We start from the raw sequence: 23,941 nt of genomic DNA, 5'->3' as shown, positions 1-23,941 counted from the left end.
CGTGCACGACCTTCGACTGGCCGGCCTTTCTCTGGAAAAACCTGACCTAGCCCTGCTCCCCGCAGGCTTATAGGGAGGGATTCCTTTGCCTAAGCATTCCTAACTCTGCAGCTTTCCAAAGAAACGCCAAGTTTCTTCCGTTATTGTGGGATTTGAAATTGGAAAAGGCCCTCTAATGCCAGCCACTCAAGAGGCTGAGGCAGGAGGATCTCGGAGACTTTGAGGCCAGACTGGACTACAAGCCAGCTTGGGATACATGGTGAGATTCTGGCTCAGAAAACCAACCTTCCAGTCACTCTGAAAGAACATGTAGTGCAGCCTTCCCAACTCGGAGGGGTGCTTCGCTGCCCCAGTGACCCAAATTCCCAGGAAGGTATCTTTCCATTCTTTTGTCACCTTTCACCCCAAACCTGGCCTAGACTCCTTTGTTTTCATTTACTCCACATTATTATTCCTGTTCCGAAAGGCGTATCATTCCATTACGGTCCTGAGACCTACCTGACAGACATCGGGCCCAGGTTGTACAGTGTGCCTCACAGGACTGTGCCACCCAGGGGTCTGCTTGTCAGGACCCGGGCCCAGCCCTGGGCAGAGAGCAGCCTCAGCAGGGAGGCAACGCCCCAGGGCTCAGGCACAGAGCTGCAGTTTCCAGGGGAGCTGCCCTCAGGAGACACTGCTCACCGTCCTTCCCAGCGCTCGGACACAAAATTTTCCTAGACCCCTCACCTCATCTCAGAACCCAGGAGGCAGGGGGTGGAACATGGAGAGTTCAAGGCCAGCCTGGACCCTGGAGAGAAAACCTGTCTCAAAACAGTGAAGGGAGGGAAGTGAAAGAAAAAAGAAGAAGAGGGGAAAGGCATAAAGAAGACCCAGAAACGCATTTGCACCAGGAAGTGCCAGAAATCCAGAAAGCATCAGAACCTGAAGTCCCGGCGGCGGTCTGCGTGCACTGGGGAGTCCGGCCGGTCCTGGCTCACACCCGCAGCTGGGCAGGCGGTCCCCTCCCTCCCTCCCAACGGGCAGGTTCAGGTACTACCGGGTGGATAGCAGGGGAGAAAGAGGAAGTGAACTCTGACCAGTGGTCGCAGGAGAAAGGCTCTGCGCCTCTCTGGAGCATAATCAGCCCAGGGGTGGGTGTCTGGTGAGCTGTTGACACCGGCCAGCTGCGAGCCAGCAGTGAGTTCTTGTTACTAAGGAAAGACTGAAATTAAAGAACATCAGTGAGTAAGACCTGAAGCTCAGGGCTCGCGTATTAAAGTGGGTTTGCAGTACTGTCACTGTAATAGCCTTAGAAGCACCCTAGGATGCGGACCACAGGAATCACAATGTCCCGTGGGTGATGAAGACAACGCGGTGTCACGGGCACAGCCGTGGCCAGGCAGACACTGGACAGCAGCCCGACTCCTCCCACACCCAGGGACCCGCCTAGCCATGGCTCAGCAGGAGGACACATCCTGTTCTTCAAGACAGTACAAAGGTGACTTCACGGTTTAAACACGGACACTTGAAGTTGCATGCTGTAATTTCAGAATGCTTCATAACTGAGAGATACGAGGATCTGTCTTTACAAGAAAAATGCACGCGTCCTTTAACAGAAGCGTAGATAAGAAAATGTGGTCTTCACACACGGTACAGCACTGCTCTGCCATAAGCAAGACAAACTCGAGCCTCTTGTAGGGAAACAGATGTACCTTGGGACCACAGTGTTACCTGAAAGAAGTCAGGCACACAGGCTTAAGTCCTGCATGGTTTCTCCTACATAAGAAACCCAAAGTATAAATAAATAGCAAAATACAAGCTAGACAATAGGAAGTAGGGAGACAGAACTTTCTCAAATGGGAACGGGACCAAGAGGGAGGAGGGGAGAAGAGGTGAATTAAGATGTGTCATGTTCATACACCAACTCCCCAGAGGAATGGAGTCATTATATATTAACTGTGTACTGATGGAAATAAACACGTGAAAAAAGAAAAAGTGCAGTGTGGCAAAAAAGAACGGAACTGGTTTTAATATCACACCAACATTTGTACATGTAAATGTCCACCACACCCTTCAGAGCAGGTATGTTAATAAGCCACATACTCATAGCACTTAAACCACTTTTGTAAGCCTATCGGCACCAATCATTTTATACTCATGTGAATAGCATTTACATGTTAAGTATGCTATTACAGCAGAGGTTTTAATTAAAGACTGTATGCCTCATTTGATCATCTTTGTTGGGGGGGTGGGGTCTCCGTATGTACTTCAGGCCGGCCTTGATCTTAGAATGTAGCCTGGGCTGACCTCCAAGGCAATCCTCCTGCCTCAGCCTCCCCAGTGGTGGGATTCCAGCTTGTACCACCACAGCCAACCAGCAAGTGCCCACCTGTTTGTGCTAAGGATGGCTTTGAGTTCTCTTCAAAGCCTCCTGAGGTCTCTCAGAATCTCAGATTCAGAAAATCCTGTCTCAAATGAAGACAAACGCACAGCTCTGAGCAATGGCAGCCTTCAGCATCACAGGAGCCCATGTCCCTGAATTGCAGGGCTGTTGGCCACCCTTCCACCAGAGCCCTGGTTTGTGAGCCACTCTCACGGAGTGCACAGGTTCATTGCCTGAAAGTTCCTCAATCGAACCCTGCATTGCCCTTCTCAAAGACTTGACTCCCGGTGAGACGTCACACTTCGCTGTGGCTAACATTCCACATTTGTGAATACCACTAACCATTTCACTAGCTTGGGTGCAAAGAAACTGGCCATAAATGCTTGGCTGATAACCACACAAAGGAGACCTGCTCAGCTGTCTCATACTGACCGGCTGACCCGCCCTTTGTGTCATGGAAAGCTCTACAAGGTTCGCTGTGGCCTTGGAGAGGCAACCTCTGACCTTGTGTTGTAAAGACACAATGGGACGCCGGGTGTGGTGGCACACACCTGTAATCCCAGCACTCGGGAGGCTGAGGCAAGAAGATCGCTGTGAGTTGAGACCAGGCTGGGCTACATAGTGAGTTCCAGGTCAGTCTCAACTACACAGTGAGACCCTGTCTCAAAAAACCAAAAAAAAAAAAAAAAAAAAAAAAAAAAAAAAAAAAAAAAAAAAAAAAAAAAAAAAAAAAAAAAAAAAAAAAAAAAAAAAAAAAAAAAAAAAAGACACAAAAGGACTTTTCTAGTAAAAAGAACTTTTCTAGAAACTTTTCTAGAACAATTTTGTTTTAAAAAGGTATTAAAAGCCATGTTCATTCTGTCTCCCTGATACTCCATGCACCCTCTCTGCACACACACACGCACCCCACACCCTCCTCCTTGTCAGCAGCGCTGCCTCAAACTCGCCTAACTTTGCACTCCTCCTGAATCAGGCTGCTTGTCCCAGAGCGCTCTCCTCCCTCTCACCACACGCCCAGAATTTTCAGCAGGGAGCCCCGGTGTCCAGCAGCAGCCTGAGCACTCCCCATGTGCTCAGCGGGTAAAATAGTCTGAATCCTCCATCGTTCACGTCCCCGTCTGAGAAGCACCACGGACCTGACTTGGGCAAGAGGGCCTCACACAGCAAGGTGCCCGGCACCCAGAGGGGCCCTGGCCAGTGGAGTCCTCCCTGCAGAGACGCCTGGGGAGGGGGGATCGCTGCCGCTTGGCTCCTCCAGCCCAGACGCAGCCTGGAGGCCGAGCCAGCGTCATCTCCACCCAGAGGAAGGGAGTGGAAGCCTGCAGGGACAGAAGAGCCTGGACCATCCACTGTCCCAGTTGTCCCTCACCATGTGCCTTCCCGCCTGGACTGCACGAGGGAGACAGGGACCCATGGGCCCGCAGCTCCTCGGAGCCCCCTTCCCCAGAGCACCTGACCCACTTCCCTTCCCGTACTACATCCACTGGACTTGTTCATCTCCTCCTCTCCCTACTCCACGGAAACTGCACAGGCCACCAAGCAGAGGCCTCTACCTGTGCTCCTGCTGCGCTGAAACCACACACAGTGCTTGCTTAGAACAAGTCCTCTAAGCGAAGTGAGGAAATCAATAAATCTCCTTCCAGTTTTTTTTCAAAATAAATCATGTCCTTTCTGCGTATGCAATGTACATGTGCTCACTGCTGGAGAGAGGGTGATTTTGAATCCACAAAGAAGCAAAAACAATTGCCTGGCGCTTTGTTAACAGTGACAGTGCTCTTGTCACTCTGGCATGCATCCTTGCAGGGCTTTCACAGTGGTGGCATGCAAAAGCATATCGCAGACATACCTGACATGCCTCTTGTTTTATAATTATTTGATACCATATTATTGTACCTAAAATGTAACCTTTTTAGGATGACATAATTTTTACATTTTACTGGAAATTCTGACAAAAGAAAATTTTCTCGGATGTCAGCATTTCAGGGCATAACCAACTATGTCGAAGAGGCACAAAGTTCGAGCAAAAGTAAAGGCTAGACTCAGTAAAAGCAAAGGCACTTGGCTCAGAGGTTCTGCCACCTGCCTCCCAAGTGAAAGGGCCCAAGTTTGATCCCAGGTCCCAAAATAAAAATGTAGAGGCTGTGGCTGAGGCCAGAAGCCATTTATAACTTTCCTTAATTCAATTGGATAAGTAAGTTGATGTGTAGGAAACACACATTTAAAAGGTACACAAGTTTTAAAGTTCTAGTAATGTCCCTATTTTATCAATTTAAAGAAGAATTCTTTGGTATGTTTCCTAGCCTCTCTTTGAATATCATTTTCATCTTTTCTTCTTTCCAACTGAGAAAAGCAGAAAAATGACTGAGCCTTTTCAAGCTCTTGTTTTCTGTGCTCTGTTCAGTATGTATTTTTTATGGAGAGGAAATCAAATTAGTGTTTCATCAAGCAAGAGATTTAATCAAAATTACAGTAGCAAAACTTTAAGAGTTGTTTTGGGGATCTTCTGGGTCATAGAGGAGATAAAAATTCCCAACCAAACAGCACATGATTTCAGAAAGAAAAAAAAATACCATCTTGATAGATAGATAGATAGATAGATAGATAGATAGATAGAGATAGATAGAGATTTTTTTTTGTACAGGGATCGAACTCAAGACCATGCACTTATGAGGCAGGCACAGTGCCACTGAGCTGAATCCCCAGCCCTACTACTAAAATACTTTGTTTATCAAATTATTCATGTCTGTATTAATCTACAATTACATTTATAGAAGTAAAGTTATTTAAATGCATCAAATAAACGTACAAAATCTTTTATAAGCACTAAATCTGTCACTGCATTTATTATATGTGAAATAGAAAAACAATTCATAAAAATGATATCTAATATATATATTGGACATCTAACTTGAAAAACAGTTCATAAAAATGGTATCGATTAGATATCTAACTTGAAAAAGTTCAAAATTTGTATACATGTTATTTTTTAAAATATGCACATATTTTTAAACAAGGGAAATATGTACTGAAATGAACTATGACAGCAGTTTTTCTGGGTAAGGTTATTTTTTCTATCTTCCTCTGAGTTTCATTGCTTTCCAAATTCTCCATGATATGGATTTTTATAAAATAAATTTTGGGGGGAACAGGGTATCACTGCGTAGTCCAGGCTGGCCTTGAACTCACTGTGTCACTCAGGCTCCCCTAGCCCGCGCTGTGATCTCCTGCCTCAGCCTCCTGAGGACTGTGTTACAGGGTGTGCCCCCACGGCTGGCCCAGCGCGCAGCTCCAAAGCACTTTGTTAAGACCCCGTGCTGTGGGGTGGGCACTGCCGTCTCCATTACCAGCAGCTCAGGGCCAGCTCGGGTCCACCTGCTCACACTAACTAAACCACAGAGGCCAAAGCTAGCTGTCAGAAGATGCAGAGATCCACTTTCCCCAGAGCACCGGCTCGGCTCGCTGAGTCCAGGTGTGCGGGGCCAGTTTGAGGAACGGTGCACCTCTCCGGGCTGCATCTCCTGCTCCTTCCTTCCCCACAGAACCCCAGCTCCAGGCCAGCATCTGCATCTTCCACCCAGACACCTTTCTGCAGGGCTGGGTGGCGGTGACGCCAGGCCAGAGGAAGCAGGAGAAGCTGTTTGTCTCCGAGAAAAAATATTGAACTCTCAGAGCTCCATTCTGTGCCAGCTACGTTGTTATTTTGAAGATGGGAGAAGCCATGGGTTTGTTTCAACCTAACCGGATAGTAATAGAGGCAACAGAAGACCCCTCCCACCCCAGCCCTTCCTCCAGCCTCTACACCTCACCTAAGGCTTCTGAGCAAAGACTCCATCATCCCTCAAGCAAGTACCAAGAAGCCTCTACCAGAGGGGAAGCGATCAGAAAGGAGGGGGTCGGGAGAGGCAGGGGGCTGATCAGCACGTTTCATGTCTGTCCGCAATCATCACAACGAAGCCCATCATCCTGTATAATAAACATGTACTAAATTTTTTTTTAATAATAAAACCCAGCATGAAAAACAGAAAACAAAAATCATCAACTACAGCCTTGCTTCAGTGCAAGATTATGGGGGACAAAAATCACAGCAAAACAGTAAAGATTGTGGTGGATACAGGGGGGACACACAAAGAAGTGTGACACAGTCCCGACCCTGAGAATCAGCAGCTAATAGTACAGACTGAACACATGTGCACAATGGAACTAGAAAATAGAAGCAAACACGCGACACATTCAAATAAAAAGAAAAATCCGGTAGAAATGTGGAAGGGAGGTGGCTATCGAGCTCTGTAATCATCGAGGGACGCTCCATGGAGGTGGGAGAGTGCATATTGAGCTTAAAATGCAGGGTGGGGGCTCGTGTAGGTGGAAAGGAAGTGAAAGGTTTACTGGGTTACAGAAATGTCTGCGGTAACTCACGGAGGAGAAGGCGAAAGGCAAATCCTCAGTAAAGAAAAAGGAAACATTGGGCAGACACAGAACATTATGAAGACAGAGCATAGTTATCAATGGAGCTCAAATTGCAAACAAAGTGAGTGACCTTAAAATACGTGCGTCGGTTTCTTCGTCTGAGCCCTTGAACCATAAAAACTTCCAAGTCCCTTAGGGAGGGTGAGGTGCACTGTGTGAAATTAGACAGCTCTCAAGGGGAGCCTGTAAGGGCCCCAGGGCAGTTCTGTGAGAAACAGGCTCAAATTATAGTGTGTGTCCATCTGTGCTTCCTAGAGAAACGGATACAACTCAGATGTACAAATGTATAGGAATTTACAAGGCTGGCTTACAGTGGCTGCTGCAGTCAGGGGTGGAACACAGCGAAAGGGCGGCCTGGGCCCTGGAGATGTGAAGGATCCCGTCCAAGGCCTGCAGCTCCCTGCAGTGCCCTCTGCCAGTCCAGATCAGGAGTCCGAAGGGTCTGAGATGGAAGCCAGGAGGCGACGTCCACCATGAAGGTGAAGACTGGAGCTCCTTCTCGGAAGAAACAGCACGGAGTCTTCGGTCTCCCTTCCCTTTTACGCCATCCAGGCAGCAAGCCCATTAGTCACCGTCACTCACACCAAGGTGGGGCTTCTGTCTTCAGTAAATGCCTCCAGCTGATCCATGAGTTGGGTGTTTCTTACTCGAGTTGATATGATTGGTTAATTTTCACATAGCGTTTTCCGGTGTGTTTTGCACTTTCATTCAGGTAAGTTGAATGAACAGTGTATACCTCCACCTAATTCAAAGATCAGTAGTTTGCCATTTGTATCTCTGAAGAAGCCCCAAAAGTGCTGATGGTATGGTTCCAGTCAGCATCCAGGTCTAAGACTCAGAATACCCAATCTTGTAAGTCCCAGTCCAAGTCTAAATCTGAAAGTAGGAGACTGGTGGCATCACCCAAAGAGAGTCAGGCAGACAGTAAGTTCTCCCTTCATCCATCTTGCTCCACACAGGCCTTCCACGGACCGGATGAGGCCAGTGACTAAACACATTTATGTTACTGCCTTTCTTTGGGAAGACCTTGTAATTTGTTGAGATTCATGAATTGGAAACATTCATCAATACTGGATAATTTTTAGGTACAATATATTTGAATATTGGCTTTCATCTTTACTTTCTTGGGAAGTTTAATTAGATGTATGGAACACAGTCTCATTCTATTGACGGTGACTTTCAAACCTTTCCTTCATATTTTCTTCCTTTGTTTCTCTGTGCTTCGTTCTGTGTAATGCCTCCAGATCTACCTTCCAGGTCACTACTTCTCTCTTCGGCTATGTCTGACCTGCTACATTAAGCACATACTGAGTTTTTTTCAATTATTACATTTTTTTCATTTTCATAAAGCTACATAGCTTTTACTCATTTCACTGTATTACACTATTCTGTTTCTTAGTCATTTACATTTATATTTTGTTTGCTTTGTTTTTCTCACAGTAAAAACTATTAACACACACCTGTAATCTCAACTATTGGGAGGCTCAGGCAAGAGAAATCTCAACCCCAGCAGTTTGAGAAGAGTGTAGGTGACATATGGACACCCTGTCTCAAAGAAACAAGAATGTTTCAAAAACTAAAATAAAAATTATAATCTCATCACACAAAGGCAACTATTTACTTCTAGTCTTTTGCGTGGAATTTTAAATATCATCTGTTACTTTATGTTTAAACTGTGACATGAATATCTTCCCATTAAAATAAAAGAATTAAAATAAGCACCTCTACTTATTCCTTTCAAATGTATTAAGACTACTTTTTAAATTCTCCGTGAACAATCTGGTCTAATTTTGCTTGTTGTTTCTGGAGAATCTACGTAAGGGTGACTAATTCCTTGTGTGGTTTTTAATTGTAATTTACTTTTTAAAAACTTTCGCCTAAAATGACCCGAAACTTGGGTTGAAGTGTTTTCTTCTACACAGACTCTACACAGGCGTCTACACTCTGCTGAGTGTAGAAGCACTTTCTAAATTGGTCTGTTTTATATTCTCAGCATGGCTTTTTCAGATGACACACACAACAGAGTTGTAAACTGGCCAGCCTGTGAGATTCCACTTTGGCACAGAAATTATCAAGACAGCCTTACCTTGCTTCTGCCCTAGGCCAAGCCAACACTTGGAAAAGGTATTTGAAAAATTCGTCAAGATGTAGGTCTGAGGGCAAACATCACAAGGAAGATTCCACGATGGCCACTTGATGACGGGGCTAGCAAGTCTTCCCAGGGTCTTTCTTTGGAGGTCAGGGTTTTTGTCGTGTTCCCCACCTCCTGGGCAAGGCCTCCTCCAGCAGTCCAAGCCCTATTCTGGAGTCCCCGTCTAACTCCCCGCCTTGACTGTTCTTACGGTCCTTCCCTTGTCTCCAGAGCTCAGCTTTTCAAAATCAAAACGGCCCTTGCTCGCTCTCATGAAGACGGCCGTCTGAAAAGCTAGGAAGAGAGAACTGAATCCGCTGGCACCTTACTCTTAGACTTCTTGCCTCCAGAACGGTGAGAAACTCCTGTTCAAGCTTTAAAAAGTTTTTAAGTAAAAATAAAATAAAAACTGTGCGTTACACCAAGGAACCTGGGTCAGCCTGAGCAGATAGCACTCGCCGGCCTCCTGATTTCTGATTTCTCTTTGTTCCGGATTTGTGAAGAATTTTCTGCCTCACCTGCCAACACGGACATCATTTGAAAAGAGTTCTGGAAATATCGTACCCTGCATTTCAAAGAGCTGTGCATTTGGTTGGGTTATGTTTGCTTGTCTGGACATTACACCGCCCATAATGCCAGAAAAGTAAGTTTTGGCTTTGAGTTTCAAAATCTTCCATTCAAGCGAAGGCAAACGCTCCGTTTCGTCGCCCCCAGCCCCCAGACGTGCAGCGACACGGACACACGATTCCTTAGCAGCATGATTTTTAACTCTCAGGTCCCGGGTTTCCTTCTCCATAGAAAGCAGTCCGAGTCAAGGTAAAATCGCGTGTTCCCGCGACACTGGTTCCGAGTTTCTCTCCCGTGTGGGCGGGCATTGAGGCCCTAAACGAGCTCCTTGACATCTGGGACAATGAGGGCCGAGAAGTCCTCAGGTTCCCAGCCTTCTCCGTCCAAGGGACCGGGCTCACCCCGGCTGCTCCTCCTCCAGCACCCGCTGAGCCGGCCCCCAGGCCAGCGTGGCCCCCGGAGTCGCCCTGCGCTGAGTCTGTCGCGTGTCCAGCGCAGATGTCCCTCTTTAGCCCTCTCCAGGCCCCAGGCAGGAATCTCCCGCACGGTGGGGGCAGAAACCAGGAGAGAGCAGTGGGGTCACAAGGCACGTGCACTCAGGCGGCTTCAGGGAATCGCCCCCGGCTAGCAGGTTCTGAGCCTGCAGAAGCTGCCCGAGACAGGATTGCTAACCACTGGGGCCTGGGCTTGGCCTGAGCGGCTCCGGCCGCCGTGTGTCGTCAGCCTTCGCCCGTTCTCCTCCCCAGGATGAGAACTGTGCCCTCTGCTCGGGCACAGGGTCAGGTAGCTGCGTGGGGCAATCCCTGTAAGGGTTGCAGGGCGCCAGTCCTGACTCGGCAGCATTGGGTCCTGCTCGCTGTGCCCTCTGGCCACTGACTCTCCTGGTGATGTCACTGGCCGCCCGGGACCTGCACAGACGTGTTTGGAGAGGTGTTCCTACAGGACGAGCAGGGAACAGGGCTGAGGTCTGTGGGAGGGAAGGTGACCACCCCGGGCTGGGGAACAGACCTGGGTTCGTGTGGGGTAGTGACCTGGTTGCTGTCCCGTGTGGCCCACACTCGAGCTCTCCTGATCCCCTAAGCCATCAAGGTGCATGTTCATGGCTGTCCCTGGCTCAGGCACTGATGGAGAAACAAAACGATGGGGAGAAGTAGCATCTGGTCCTCGACCATCTATAGCCAAGCCCACCGCCCGTGTGCCGGGCTCAGCGCTGTGCTACCACCCCAGCAGGGACAGGTCTCCATTCCAGGCCCAACAGGTTGTTCTAGGTGGGACCTCACCCCGGGGGGGGAAGACCAGTGCTCCCACTGACAGCCGAGGAACCAAGCACAGACCAGAAGGCGCTGCGGGGGTCCTGCAGGGACAGCTACAGTGTCGCTGGCTGGAAACCCAGACATTCTCAGGGGATTCACGTGGAGAATAAAGGAAGCGGGGTGTGGGGGAGGGAGAGAAGGAGAAAGGAGGAAAATGAATAGGAAGCACGCGGAAAAGGAAAAGTGTGACAAATAGAACAGGACTGTGGCGGACAGTGGTCTGGTCCCTCATGGTTGAGTTGCAGGCCAGCACTGTCCCCATCGTCCCCAGCTCTGTTGGCCTCGTCTCTGTGGGACAGGGAAGCTACTCTATGGAGTTGGACGAAACAGCTTTGGCCCCCTTGAGGGAGGACGCCAGGAGAGGGGCTGAATTCAGCCTCAGCTAAGCTTGGCACATTTAAACCATGCAAGTGCACCATCACCATGGATGAGACCTCAACCTTTGGTGACACTGATTTCAGGACCTACAGAGGAAGAGGCTTATAAATATAACGAAGGTGGAAAGGACCCCACACACCTACCACTACAAAGACATCCAGGGAACCACTCACGGCAAAACTATAAATGGAAAGGTAAAAACCTGGGCATAGGGGGAGGAAAACAAGAACAATAAAAAATTTCCACAATTTGACCCAACTGGAAATCCAAAACTTATTAAAAGACTTTAGACAGCAAAGATAAAAGCTCACTGATTGGCTTTTGCATCTCTACGATACAGATTCTGAATTAAGCATATTTTCTGGTGGAAAGCACCAATTGGCAAACCATCAAAGCTTTAAATGATACAAGAGTTCAATCCCTAATTATACCTGGGAATCTATTAAATTTAAGCATGATATCCCACATAATCACGAGGCAGTAGCTAAATATAAAATAAAGGAGAAATTATTGTCACTTTAACCATCAGAGATATTGTCTTGTTAAATTCCTTGTGTTAATACAGGACTTTTGCCCTAAAATATCCCACAGTGGGCCAATGAAAATTAAATCAGTCTGGAACTCATGACTCACTCCTTCCCTACTCCAAGTTAAGATAATGAACAAGGCTTGATACAATTCAAACCAGTACCCTCAAAGGTTGAAGCCAGGTACATAACAGCTGTGCATATCATTATCCCCTGTGCTTCTCCACTTTGTACCGAGGGCTGATCAGACCTATTAGGGGGAATGATGGGAAATAAAGGAAGACCATTTTTAGGAAGAGACCTGCCTCTAGTGGACAGACTCCATGAACTCCACAGTTGGCTCACTTTTATTAGCCAGTGAGAAGCACAGACAGGGGGACAGCACAGAACAGCAACTATAAAGAATGGGTGGATAAGAATTAAGTTAATGAGGAACTCGATTTTCTCCACATCTAAATGCCTATGTAATGACCACTGTCCTCAGCAGATTCTGTCTTGCCTCCGGAGTGCTGGGTTATCCACTTTCTGCCCTTAGCTGGGGGCATGCAGCCTTCCACATACCTCCCTGTTCCCTAACGCTGACTTCGAGGACTGTGAGATCTGAATTACATAGCCTCATCTAGTCCCCAACATTTTGCCCAGTGTGGCCTTATTAGGGAAGAAACAAGTGGTGCTTCCCAGAGCAATGTTGCACCCTTAGCTCAATCCATTCGCACCCCTCTACCTAATCACCTGACTATCACCAAATTGATGTCACTAGACAATCAGCAACTTGCAAATATTTTGCTCCTACAACCTGGACTGCTATGATCTGTTTCATGTCTATTTCCACAGCCTCAACTAGCTTGCTTTTACCTCCAGTGAGACATCATATACTTTTAGCAGGCTACCCACTGGATGCTTGAGCAGCCACACCAAACCTTACCATCACACACCAAGATCTGCGTGGCTTCTATCTTCCCCCAGAGGCCCAGGCATAATATTGCCAGGATATCATGCTCTTCCAAGGATATTTCTTTGGGTTATTCGTTCAGGATATAGAAACAGTCACAAAGGAGCTTACAACAAGCACATAGGCCACTACCTCACACAAGGCCCTGGCACTATATCAAGAAACAGGTACTGATCCTCTCTGAAGCCAGAGAGCTAATAACAAGCACAATGTTCTTTAGCCCCCTTTGGGTTGAAAAGCAATATAACCACTCTCAGATTTTACTTAATCTCACTGATGTTATCACTGACAAATCAGCCATCTTTAAGGGAAAATCCCTCCAAGCATAGGCTGTACAGTCTCTCTCATTGTGAGGCACTCAGAGATCTCAGCAATTTCATCTCATGCTTCCTGGACACTGTGGACCATACACCACGGTCACAAGTTACCTATGCTACAAGAAACTGCCGTTCCTGGCTTTGAGTTGTACACCAGTAGAATGGCGATTACTGGCCACACACTGGGCTTCTCTGGGAATAGAGACTGTGGGCCTTGATTGCAGAGCCCCTTGTGCCTAGCTCTCCACACACTTCAAGTCTTTGCAGCAGGCGCCCCAGGAGCTTAACATGGCTACTGAGATCCCCTTGCTACAGGACGGGGCCCAAGCTGGTCCTCTCAGCATGTTCTACCTGCAGGAAGAAGAGGCCTCTTCTAGTCACAGTCCCTTCCCACATACCATGATGCAGAAGAAAGTCACCCTTTCTCAGAGTCCAGGAACTGTGGTGATTTTCCTGTCACACATAGTGGAGCTCAATGGAGAGTTGATGCTTTCTGTCTCTCATAAAGGAAAGAACCCAAGGGTTGCCATGACTGTTATACTTCATCCATCTCAGAGTATGCTGCCCTGGCCAGTTGGTCCCATCTGCACATTTTTACAAAGTGCTAGGCCATTGCCAAAGGGAGAGTTGTTCCTTAAGGTAACGAACTCCAGGTATCTCTCACTTCATAGGTATCTAAAGCTAAGTCCACAGGTTTCTGTATATATGCTAAGGCCACCTACAAGGCCGCCCAGGATACTCATCTCCTTGGAGTTCTCTCTGCTACAGATAGTGACCAGCCACTCTTTTCACTGCTTGGTCTTGAAGGAGGCTTTTGATGGGAATTCAACCTCTCCTAAGGGCCTCAGGCAATCAACCCCAGACGGCTGGCCAGTTTGAGAAGCCTAAAGAGCTTTCGCACAGAACTCCTATTTAACCAGCCCCAGCAAAGAAGGCTGCCCTGAGATTTCTCCCACTGGGCTGCTTGGGCCCATTTGGCAGGACCTCGCCCTCCCCGACAGCTCTACCACCAGCTCCAGCAAGGAAGGTAGCTGTACGGGCACCCTTGAAACACCCCCACAACTTCCCCACACCTCAGACCTCCTGATTGGGCCAGTCCTTGGACTCACTCTGTAGAGGCATAGGTGGTAATTCAGGGTATTTTTCTGAGCTCCCAACTTTGAACATCTTTAAAGAAAGTGTGGGGGAAACCTGTAATAGAATTGTGTGGAGTTCAACCCTGCAGGTTGGGGAACTCAATTTAGGCCTTGTGGCCTGAGGTCAGTCTGAGACACGGGGATCTGCCATTGGCTGACTGAGATCAGGGGACTTGGTTCTGCACATGGCTGTGCATATGGTATATTATGATTGCAGAGACATAGCCTGAAAGAGGCCCTTCAAATTCTTTTTTTTTCTTTCTTTCTTTTCCTCATTCCACCCGGAATTTCTTTCTTTTTTCTGTCCTCTTTCTCCAACTCAGTCTCTTGCTTCACCATATTATCCCTTGTCTCCCCTTCTATTCCTGCTCCTACCTTAACTCAGACTTTTTCTTTTATCATTTTTTCTTTTTTATGTTCTTTTCTTCTGTCATTTTACCTCACTCATGGGTCAGTAGTTTCAAGGGAAAGCGAGCCCCTGTTACTGTTAAGGGAATATATTCTTGTCCTTGTTCTTGCACTCTGTCTATCCCTTTTGAAGTCAATAGTTGCATAAACATTGTATGGTCATTCTATGTCCTCTGGCTTCACTTGAAACCTCCTCCCATACTTTCACTTATCTATTCCTCTCGTAACACTAACTAAGCCCCCATCCTAAATGACAAAGATACTATATTGAAAAGCATATCCACTGTAAACATATTTTGGGTTGCTTCTTGATTTTAATTTAATTCACACGGTTTAAAGGTGATAAATTAATGACTACCACAAATGGTCAAATTAAAAGTTGTGCTTGATCCTATTGTGCTTCTGAATGTAGCAATTGGGATAAAGGATTATGATTGACTTAATGAGTTGTTTTCTCCGATATTATGAAAATGAGAATGCCTATGAGTCATTAGAGACTCAAGAGCTAAAGTGCAACAATATCAGGAAGATTTAAGTAATAACCCAGAAATTAAACCAAGGACAACCCAACAACAAAAATAAAAATGAGAAAACATTTAAGCAAGACACAAAGACAGATTTCCAGCTCACCCATGGCAAACAGTAGGGCAAATGAGGATAAAAGGTCTGATAATGAACCAGCAGGACACCCTGAACCCATAGTACAGGAAGTAACAAAACAGATCAATCAGGCTCTAGAAAAATTCAAAACAGAAATAATTTCCCAGATAACCATAGAGATGGTGAACAAAATGGAAGTCATGATTAAAGACTCAAGAACAGAAACTGACAAAAAAATACATGAGCTCAGGACCATGATAGAAGCCATGAAGGCCCAGCAAAAGAAAGAAATGGAAACAATGAATGCCCAACAGAGGAGAGAAATGGAATCCATGAAACAGATTCAAACAGATATCCAGGAGATTAAAAACTCTATTGAAAGTGTATGCAACAGAATAAAAGATTGCAAAGATAGAATTTCAGATATAGAAGATAGGATTGCAGTCAGTGACCATGAAAAAAGAGGCCTCTTAAAAACAGTAAGGGATCATGAGAAATCGATCCAACAACTTCTACATGATGCAAAGAAGAATAACATAAGACTGATAGGAATCCATGAAGTAGGAGGAGAAAATACAAATGACTTTAAAAAGCTGTTCACAGAATTAATGACAGAAAACTTCCCAAACAGAAGGGCAGAATTAGACATACAGATAAGTGAGGCATATAGAACTCCAACTAGCCATGATAAGAAAACATCTACACCTAGACATATAATGATGAAGATCCCAGAAACCCAACAGAAGAACAAAATACGACAAGCAGTAAGAGAAAAGAAACAAATCACATGCAAAGGAAAGCCCATCAGAATCACAGCAGACTTTTCAACACAAACCCTCAGGTCAAGGAGAGCCTGGAGTGAGGTATTTCAAGTCCTAAAAGAAAACAACCTCCAACCTAGACTGATGTATCCTGCAAAACTCTCTTTCAAAATGGATGGGGAAATAAGATACTTCCATGACAAAGAGAACCTGAGAAACTTCATGAACACCAAACCAGCACTACAAGGAATTCTAAACAATATCCTAGAAAAGGATAATGAAGGTCACAGCACCATGAGGGCCAACAGACCAAATCAAATAGGCAAGACAAGAAACTAAAAGGAGAGGGGGGGGGAAGTAAAAAGAGTCAACCAAAGGACAATAACATGACAATAATGTCATACCATATCAGTTATAACCATCAATGTCAATGGTCTCAACTCACCAATCAAGAGAAATAGACTGACAGAATGGATTAAGAAGCAAAATCCAACAATATGTTGTATACAAGAAACACACCTAGTGCAAAAGGAAGCCCATAGACTGAAAGTGAAAGGATGGAAAACAATTCTCCACATGACAGGAGCCCAGAAAAAAGCAGGGGTAGCAATCTTATTCACAGACAAAGTAAATGTCAAACCAAAACTCATTAAGAGAGACAAAGAAGGCCACTACATCCTTATAAAGGGAACAATTCAAGAGGAAGAGATGACAATCATAAACACATATGGACCAAATATTAATGCCCCCAACTACATAAAACAAATATTAAGTAACATGAAAAACCAAATAAGCCCTAATACAATTGTAGTGGGGGATTTAAATACCCCACTATCACAAAGAGACAGATCATCTAGGAAGGAAATCAACAATGAAGTACTAGAACTGAACCAAGCTTTGGAACACATGGACTTAATAGACATCTATAGAGTATTCCACCCCACAAACTAAGAATATACATTTTCTTTTTTTTTTTTTTTTTTTTTTTTTGTACCAGGAATCAAACTTGGGTCCTTGTGTTTATGAGGCAGGTGGCGGAACCACTGAGCTAAATCCCCAGCCCCAGAATATACATTCTTTTTGGCTGCACATGGGTCATTCTCCAAGATAGACCACATACTAGCTCATAGAACAGGTCTGAATAAGTGCAAAAGAATCGAAGTTATCCCCTGTATATTATCAGATCATAGTGCAATCAAGCTGGTGATCAACAGCACAAGAAACTGTAGGGACTTCACAAACACATGGAAACTGAACAACACTTTCCTGAACAATCAATGGATCACAGAGGAAATTAAAGAAGAAATTAGACAGTTTTTACAAATAAATGAAAATGCCAATAAAACATACAGGAATCTATGGGACGAAAGCAGTTCTACATGGAAAATTCATAGCACTGAATGCCCACACTAGGAAAACAGAGCACGCTCAAATAAACAACCTAATGATGAATCTGAGCCTCCTAGAAAAACAAGAGCAAGAAAAACCCAAAGCTTGAACAAGAGAGGAAATTATAAAGATTAGAGCAGAAACCAATGCAATGGAAATTAAGAAAATGATTCAAAAAATAAATGAAACAAAGAGTTGGTGTTTTGAAAGAATAAATAAAATCGATAAACCTGTAGCTAATCTTAACAAAAAAAAGAAAGAAAAGGCCCAGATCCATGCAGTCAGGAATGAAAAAGGCGAAGTCACAACAGATACAACAGAAATCCAGAGGATCATTAATACATACTTTGAGAACCTGTACTCTAATAAATTGGAAAGCACAGAAGAAATGGACAAATTTTTAGATACTTATGAATTACCAAAGTTGAACAAAGATAAAAACATTTTAAACACCTCAATTACAGTCAGTGAAATTGAAAATGTAATTAAAAATTTACCAACAAAGAAAAGCCCAGGCCCTGATGGATTGATTCACTGATGAATTTTACAAGACATTTAGAGAAGAACTACTGCCTTTACTCTTCAAACTTTTCAAAGAAATTGAAAGGGAAGCTGTACTTCCAAATTCTTTCCTGGAAGTAAATATCACTTTGATTCCCAAACCAGGAAAAGATGCAATTGAAAAAGAGAACTACAGGCCAACTCCTTAATGAATATAGATCCAAAAATCATTAATAAGATACTAGCAAACAGAATACAGAGGATCATCAAGAAGATCATACAACCTGACCAAGTCGGATTTATTCCAGGGATGCAAGGATGGTTTAACATACGTAAGTCAATAAATGTAATACACTATATTAACAGAGTCAAGGACAAAAACCATATGATCCTCTTGATAGATGCAAAAAAAAGCATTTGACAAAATTCAACACCCATTCATGATAAAAACCCTGCAAAAAATTGGAATAGATGGTCTGTATCTCAATTTAATAAAGGCTATCTATGAAAAACCAACAGCCAACATCATACTAAATGGCTAAAAACTGAAAACTTTTATGTTAAAATCAGGAACAAGACAAGGATGTCCACTATCACCACTCCTCTTCGATATAGTTCTGGAAACATTAGCCACAGCAATTAGACAAGAGAAAGAAATTAAAGCAATAAAGATAGGAAAGGAAGAAATTAAACTGTCATTATTTGCTGATGATATGATACTCTACATTGAAGACCCATAAAACTCCACCAAAAGACTTCTAGACTTAATTGACAGATTCAGTAGAGTAGCTGGATACAAGCTAAACACCCAAAAATCAATAGCCTTCTTGTGCACAAATAACAGACTCATTGAGAGAGAAATTAGGGAAACAATTCCCTTCATAATAGCATCCAAAAAAAATGAAATATCTAGGAATCAATGTAACAAAAGAAGCAAAAGACCTCTACCCTGAAAACTACAGCACTCTGAAAAAAGAGATCAAAGAGGATATAAAAAAATAGAAAGATATCCCCTGCTCCTGGGTAGGAAGAATTAACACAGTGAAAATGGCCATACTACCAAAACTGCTATACAGAGTCAATGCAATGCCAATTGAAATTCTAACACTATATTTCACAGAACTAGAAAAAAGAATCCAAAAATTCATTTGGAACCAGAAGAGACCTAGAATAGCAAAAGCCATTCTAGCCAACGGACACATGGCAGAAGGTATAACAATTCCGAATTTGAAACTGTACTACAAAGCCACTGTGATAAAAACAGCATGGTACTGGCAAAGAAACAGACCTGAGGATCAGTGGAACAGGTTGGAAGACAAAAATAAACAATTCCAGATGTGCTCAGCTACCTCATCTTTGACAAAGGAGCTGACCATCCTCAGTGGAGGAAAGATAGCCTCTTCAATAAATGGTGTTGGAAAAACTGGATTTCAACCTGCCAAAGATTAAAACTGGACCCTTATCTTTCACTATGCACTAAATTAAAATCCAAGTGGATTAAAGATCTAAATATTAAAACAGAAACACTAAACTTGCTGGAAGAACTCTGGAAGACATTGGCATAGGAAAAGACTTTATGAACAAATCCTCAGTAGCACGGGAACTAGCAGAAAGAATCAACAACTTGGATCTCATCTTATTGAAAAGCTTCTGCACTGCAAAATAAACCATCAACAGAACTAAGAGACAACCTACAATGTGGGAAAAATTTTTACCAGCTGCTCCTCAGACAAAGGACTCTTATCTAGAATATATAAAGAACTCAAAACAATCAGCGCCCCCAAATATAAAGACCCAATTCAAAAATGGGCGTCCGAAATGAACAGACATTTCTCAGACAAAGAAGTAAAAGCAGCAAGTAAATATATGAAAAAATGCTCCACATCACTGGTCATTACACCCCACAAAGAATGGCTACTATCAAGAAATCGCACAATACTAAATGTCAGTGGGGTTGTGGGGAGAAAGGAACCCTTCTCCATTGTTGGTGGGAGTGCAGACTGGTACAACCACTATGGAAATCAATATGGAGATACCTCAAAGAGCTGGAACTAGAGGTTCCATTTGACCCAGCCATCCCACTGCTGGGTATCTTTCCAAAAGAACTAAAAGAATCATATCACAGTGATGTATGTGTACCCATGTTTATAGTAGCACAGTTTGTAATAGCTAAAGCTTGGAAACAGCCCATTTGCCTCTCAGCTGGAAACTGGATAAAGAAGATATGGTTTCTCTGTAAAATGGAATATTACTTGGCCATAAAGAATGAGAAATTAGATTCATTCATAGGAAAATGGATACATATTGAGGATATACTCCTAAGTGCAATCGCTTCTTGGCCTTTTGGCTAAGATCAAATGTGTACTCCTAAGTGCAATAAATAAGACACACATGTGTAAATACCAAATAGTTTATCTGGTGTGAATAAACTGTAATAGTATATAAGATCCTAATGAGATAACTGACATTGTGAAATGGGAAGAAAAGGGCTAAAGGTGTAGGGAAGGTGGGATGGGTAGGGGAAAGGTAATAGGGGAAAAGAAAAAATTGTGAGAAAATGAAAAGATGGAAATAAAGTGTTTGTAAATGGAGAGGGGAGGAGGGGTGAAGGGAGGGCAGGGACAAGGGGAAAAACGAGAACTAAGACCTGTCATGTAGAGGTACAAGATTCCAACAATGAATGTAACTATACTGTATCCCTAAAATGTACCAATAAACTCAATTTTAAAAAAAGAACTCCTATTTAAATCACCAAGTGGAGAATATCTCCTTTCTCTGTCCACCCCAGGCATTGTTCCCTGTCCCCTGAAAATCCCTCTCTTTACAGGAGTATCACACAGCCTCTGAGGCACTGGCTGCCCTGAGGACAACTCTAAAGTTCCTGTCTTTGATGCCCACCTTAAGATGCTTCCCTCTCCTTCCTGAACAGGTGGCCTCTTTGCTTCTTGTAGTAATACTTTCGCAAATCCCTGGAAGTCTCTGTTGTCAAGATTTAAACTGATATCAAGGCATCAAGCAGTCAGTTGCAGTGTAAGGATGAAATGAGAGCTTGCCATCCGATGAGGTCTCAGGCGGCCTCTCCACACGCTCCCCCTCAGCTGTTCCTGCAGATGAGCTCCCTAGCCACATCACCTCCTTACCATAGGAACCAGGCACAGCTTTGCAGACAGAATTATTCGAACAAGCCCACCCCATCCTTTCCTCAGGCTCTGGAGCATCCAACCCTCTTAATATTACAGAGTCCACCTCCCGCACCCTTGTTGTTCCTCTCGCGAAAGCAATACCATGACATGACAAAAAGAATCCTCCTTCAGGCTGTCATCTATGTGAACAATGAATTACTTTTTTTTTTTTTTGGTACCAGGGATTGAACTCAGGACCCTGTGCTTGCAAGGGAGGTGGTGAAACCACTGAGCCAAATCCCCCGCCCTTGTGAGTAACAACTGGACAGCGATACCATCTTTTCAGTTTAGGGTCTTATTCAGTTCTCCCCAACAACATCATGAAGAAATTGTTTAAATATCCCGGAACCAAAGCCAGTGCTCGGTTGGAAATGAGTCTCAAGTGCAGAGGGAGGTGAGGCATCGGGTCCACATGAGTCCTGTGTCCACAGTGACCCTCACGGGGTTGCATCCGGTCCTACTTCCTCAGTGTGCATTGGGACCGCAGCTATTGGATCTGGAACCTTGATTCCAGGCAGAAATCTATGCCGCCCATAGCAGGTGGCCGTTCGCTCAGGTAGAAATGCATGTACTGCACCCTCCGTCCCAGCCTAGAATATGTGGTGTCTAAAGTCCACTTAAACCGTGCTATACCCTTCTAGGGGTCCACAAACCACTTCAGTCTCCCTCCTGCACACCCCAAGGGCCTGCGACTGTGAGGGGCAGTCAGGCCCACCTTCCCAGGGCATCGCTCCTCACCACCGCCTTCCCAGGGCCCTGCTGTGGCTGGAGGTTCCTAGGGATGAAGTCCCATCTCCCGGGAATGCGGGCATCGTCTTCTCTGCACAAGGCAAGGCGTCAGCCCCATGACAATTCCTCCTGCGTCCCCTGGCCACTCCATCCAGCGAGCCGGAGCCATGGGGACCTCCACAGAGACTTCCCCACCGTCACATCTCCCAGCTAGCAGGTGACTCATTTCCCTTCCCAGAAGCTAAAATTTGACTCCTGTGTCCTCATTTTACTTCTTTGCTGCTCTGAAGTTTTTTCTCAGTTCTCCAATCATAGCTCAATCATAGCTTTTTCTTCCAAAAAGTCAGGCTGTTGTCAGACCCAGTGCTGACTTCAAGATTAGGGCTCTTTGCATTTTAAAGGAAAAAATTAGACACTTAAGTTAACTTCTGTTGTAGATTATGTGTCTTGTTTTCAGCAGTGTGGGTAGAAAGGGTTAAAGGAAATGTAAAGGAGTAAAAACACTCAGTTCATAATTTAAAATGTCATTCACTATACAATTTTCAACATCTACTCTTAATTGAGCTTTTAGTTTGGCAGTTGTTCTATATATGTGTGTAAATTTTACATTGCTTTATTACATTATTGTGTTTAATCATTACCAGGAATGTCAGAGAGAGAGGGGGAGAGAGAGAAAGGCTGCCCATGACTTAAATGAGAGCTAAGAATGAGCTTTCTCGACAGGAGTCTTACCTAAGATTTTAGCCTCCTCTGTGTGACTCTAAAACTTGGACTTTTAGTCATTTCGTCATATTGCCTTTTCCTACAGTCCCACACCCTTTTCAATTAGACTAGAATAACACAGAGATGGCTCAGGTTAAACAGAAGCCACCAAAGCTCACCCGGTGCAGCCACGCACCAAGGTACAAATCACTTCAACACTCTCCTGCTCTGAACCACGTATTCATTTGCCTTAGTAGTTCACACCCAAAACACTGGTCAGAGCATTCACCTGATATGAAAACTTTTACTCACTTAAATCGCAGGTCATCTGATTGAAGCAGTATATATAACTTTAAATAAAATTTAGTTTTTGCTTGGTATATTTTTCATTAACTATTAGGTAATCAGCTCATTAGAGCACATGCTTAGTTGTCTGAAAATTCTTTCATGGAAAACATGGCTACATCAAGTAACATGGCTGATGGCATAGTCTTACCTAGGGCGTAATTATTATATTATTTTAGGTGGGTTGGTTTTGTATTCCATTTTTTCTTCCATGCCACAACAACTGAAAGAACTCTTTAAAAGCAGTAAAGACGTCAGCCTAGATTTTGGTTCCATGATTCTAAGATTGTGAAATTTAATTTTAGACAACTTTTTGATTTGTAGATTTTTGTTAAAATATGGAAATACATTTACACTTTATAGAAAGATGTTTTCTGGTTACAAAAGAAAAGGCCCCAAAGGATGCAGCATAGGGAACCCTTCCCGGGGTCCTGGATTGAGAGACTCCTGGAGGTGCCCAGACCATGGGGTAATGTCCTCCTCAGCGGGGTTAAGCCATGGCTGTTCAGAGCTGAAGCCGCCGTGAGGAGGTGGGGCCTGGGGGGAGGAAGTGGCCCCGGGGGTCTTGGGGGTCTGTCTCTCATGGAGCTCGCCTGTGCTCTGCTTCTTCGGCACCGCGAAGTGAGCAGCTCTGATCCACCTGCGACCTTCCACCACGACGCTTCTGCCCTGCAGTCAGCTGACCATGGACTGAAGCTTCTGAAACCGTGAGCCTCAACCTCTTTTTCTCTAAGTTGTGTCAGCCAGGCGCATTGTCCCAGCGATGGAACAACTGACAAATATGGGGCAATTCACAGCAGGCTGAATTCCACTTGCTTATCCTGTTAGTCGTTTTATACACACCAGTCAGTGTGATTTTACTATGGAAAACTATAATTAGGATTTGATGACCTTCTTCCAGGGATGTACACCTTGGCCTGATGTCCCTCTTAGCTCAGTGGCTGCTAAGTGATCAGGCATTCTTTTCCATCCATCTGCTCTAACACTGGCTCCTTTCAAACTTTTAAAATAAACTTTGGGTGTTCTCCCTTTATAGCTTTGCTAATATAGTCATATTACATCCTGACACCAGGCAAAGTAAATGAACTCCTCTTTGTAGGTGCTACTCCACAAAGAACCACATTTCGCACCTTAATGTTTCATTAAATTGTAGAAAGGAGAACCTAAAAATTGA

The 23,941-nt window shown here is 44.5% G+C and overlaps 1 long non-coding RNA gene across 2 annotated transcripts in view; it reads right to left on the bottom strand.

Annotated features, from left to right (window-relative positions):
- Positions 1–26: 26 nt before the first annotated feature.
- LOC104872096 overlaps positions 27–23,941 on the bottom strand; it is a 64,209-nt gene continuing 40,294 nt past the window's right edge. Inside the window, exons 4-5 of one of the 2 annotated variants that reach the window (XR_004517117.1) lie at positions 1,077–1,201; positions 27–787 (exon numbers count right to left, since the gene is read on the bottom strand). This is a non-coding gene — a long non-coding RNA (uncharacterized LOC104872096). Of the gene's footprint in view, positions 788–1,076; positions 1,202–10,481; positions 10,649–23,941 lie in introns of those variants that run through there. The other variant, XR_004517118.1, reaches the window with a different exon arrangement.

This window comes from Fukomys damarensis, unplaced genomic scaffold (assembly GCF_012274545.1).
Source record: "Fukomys damarensis isolate Sample0158 unplaced genomic scaffold, DMR_v1.0_HiC HiC_scaffold_14, whole genome shotgun sequence".
NCBI lineage: Eukaryota > Metazoa > Chordata > Mammalia > Rodentia > Bathyergidae > Fukomys > Fukomys damarensis.
This window is presented reverse-complemented; position numbering and strand designations above follow the sequence as displayed.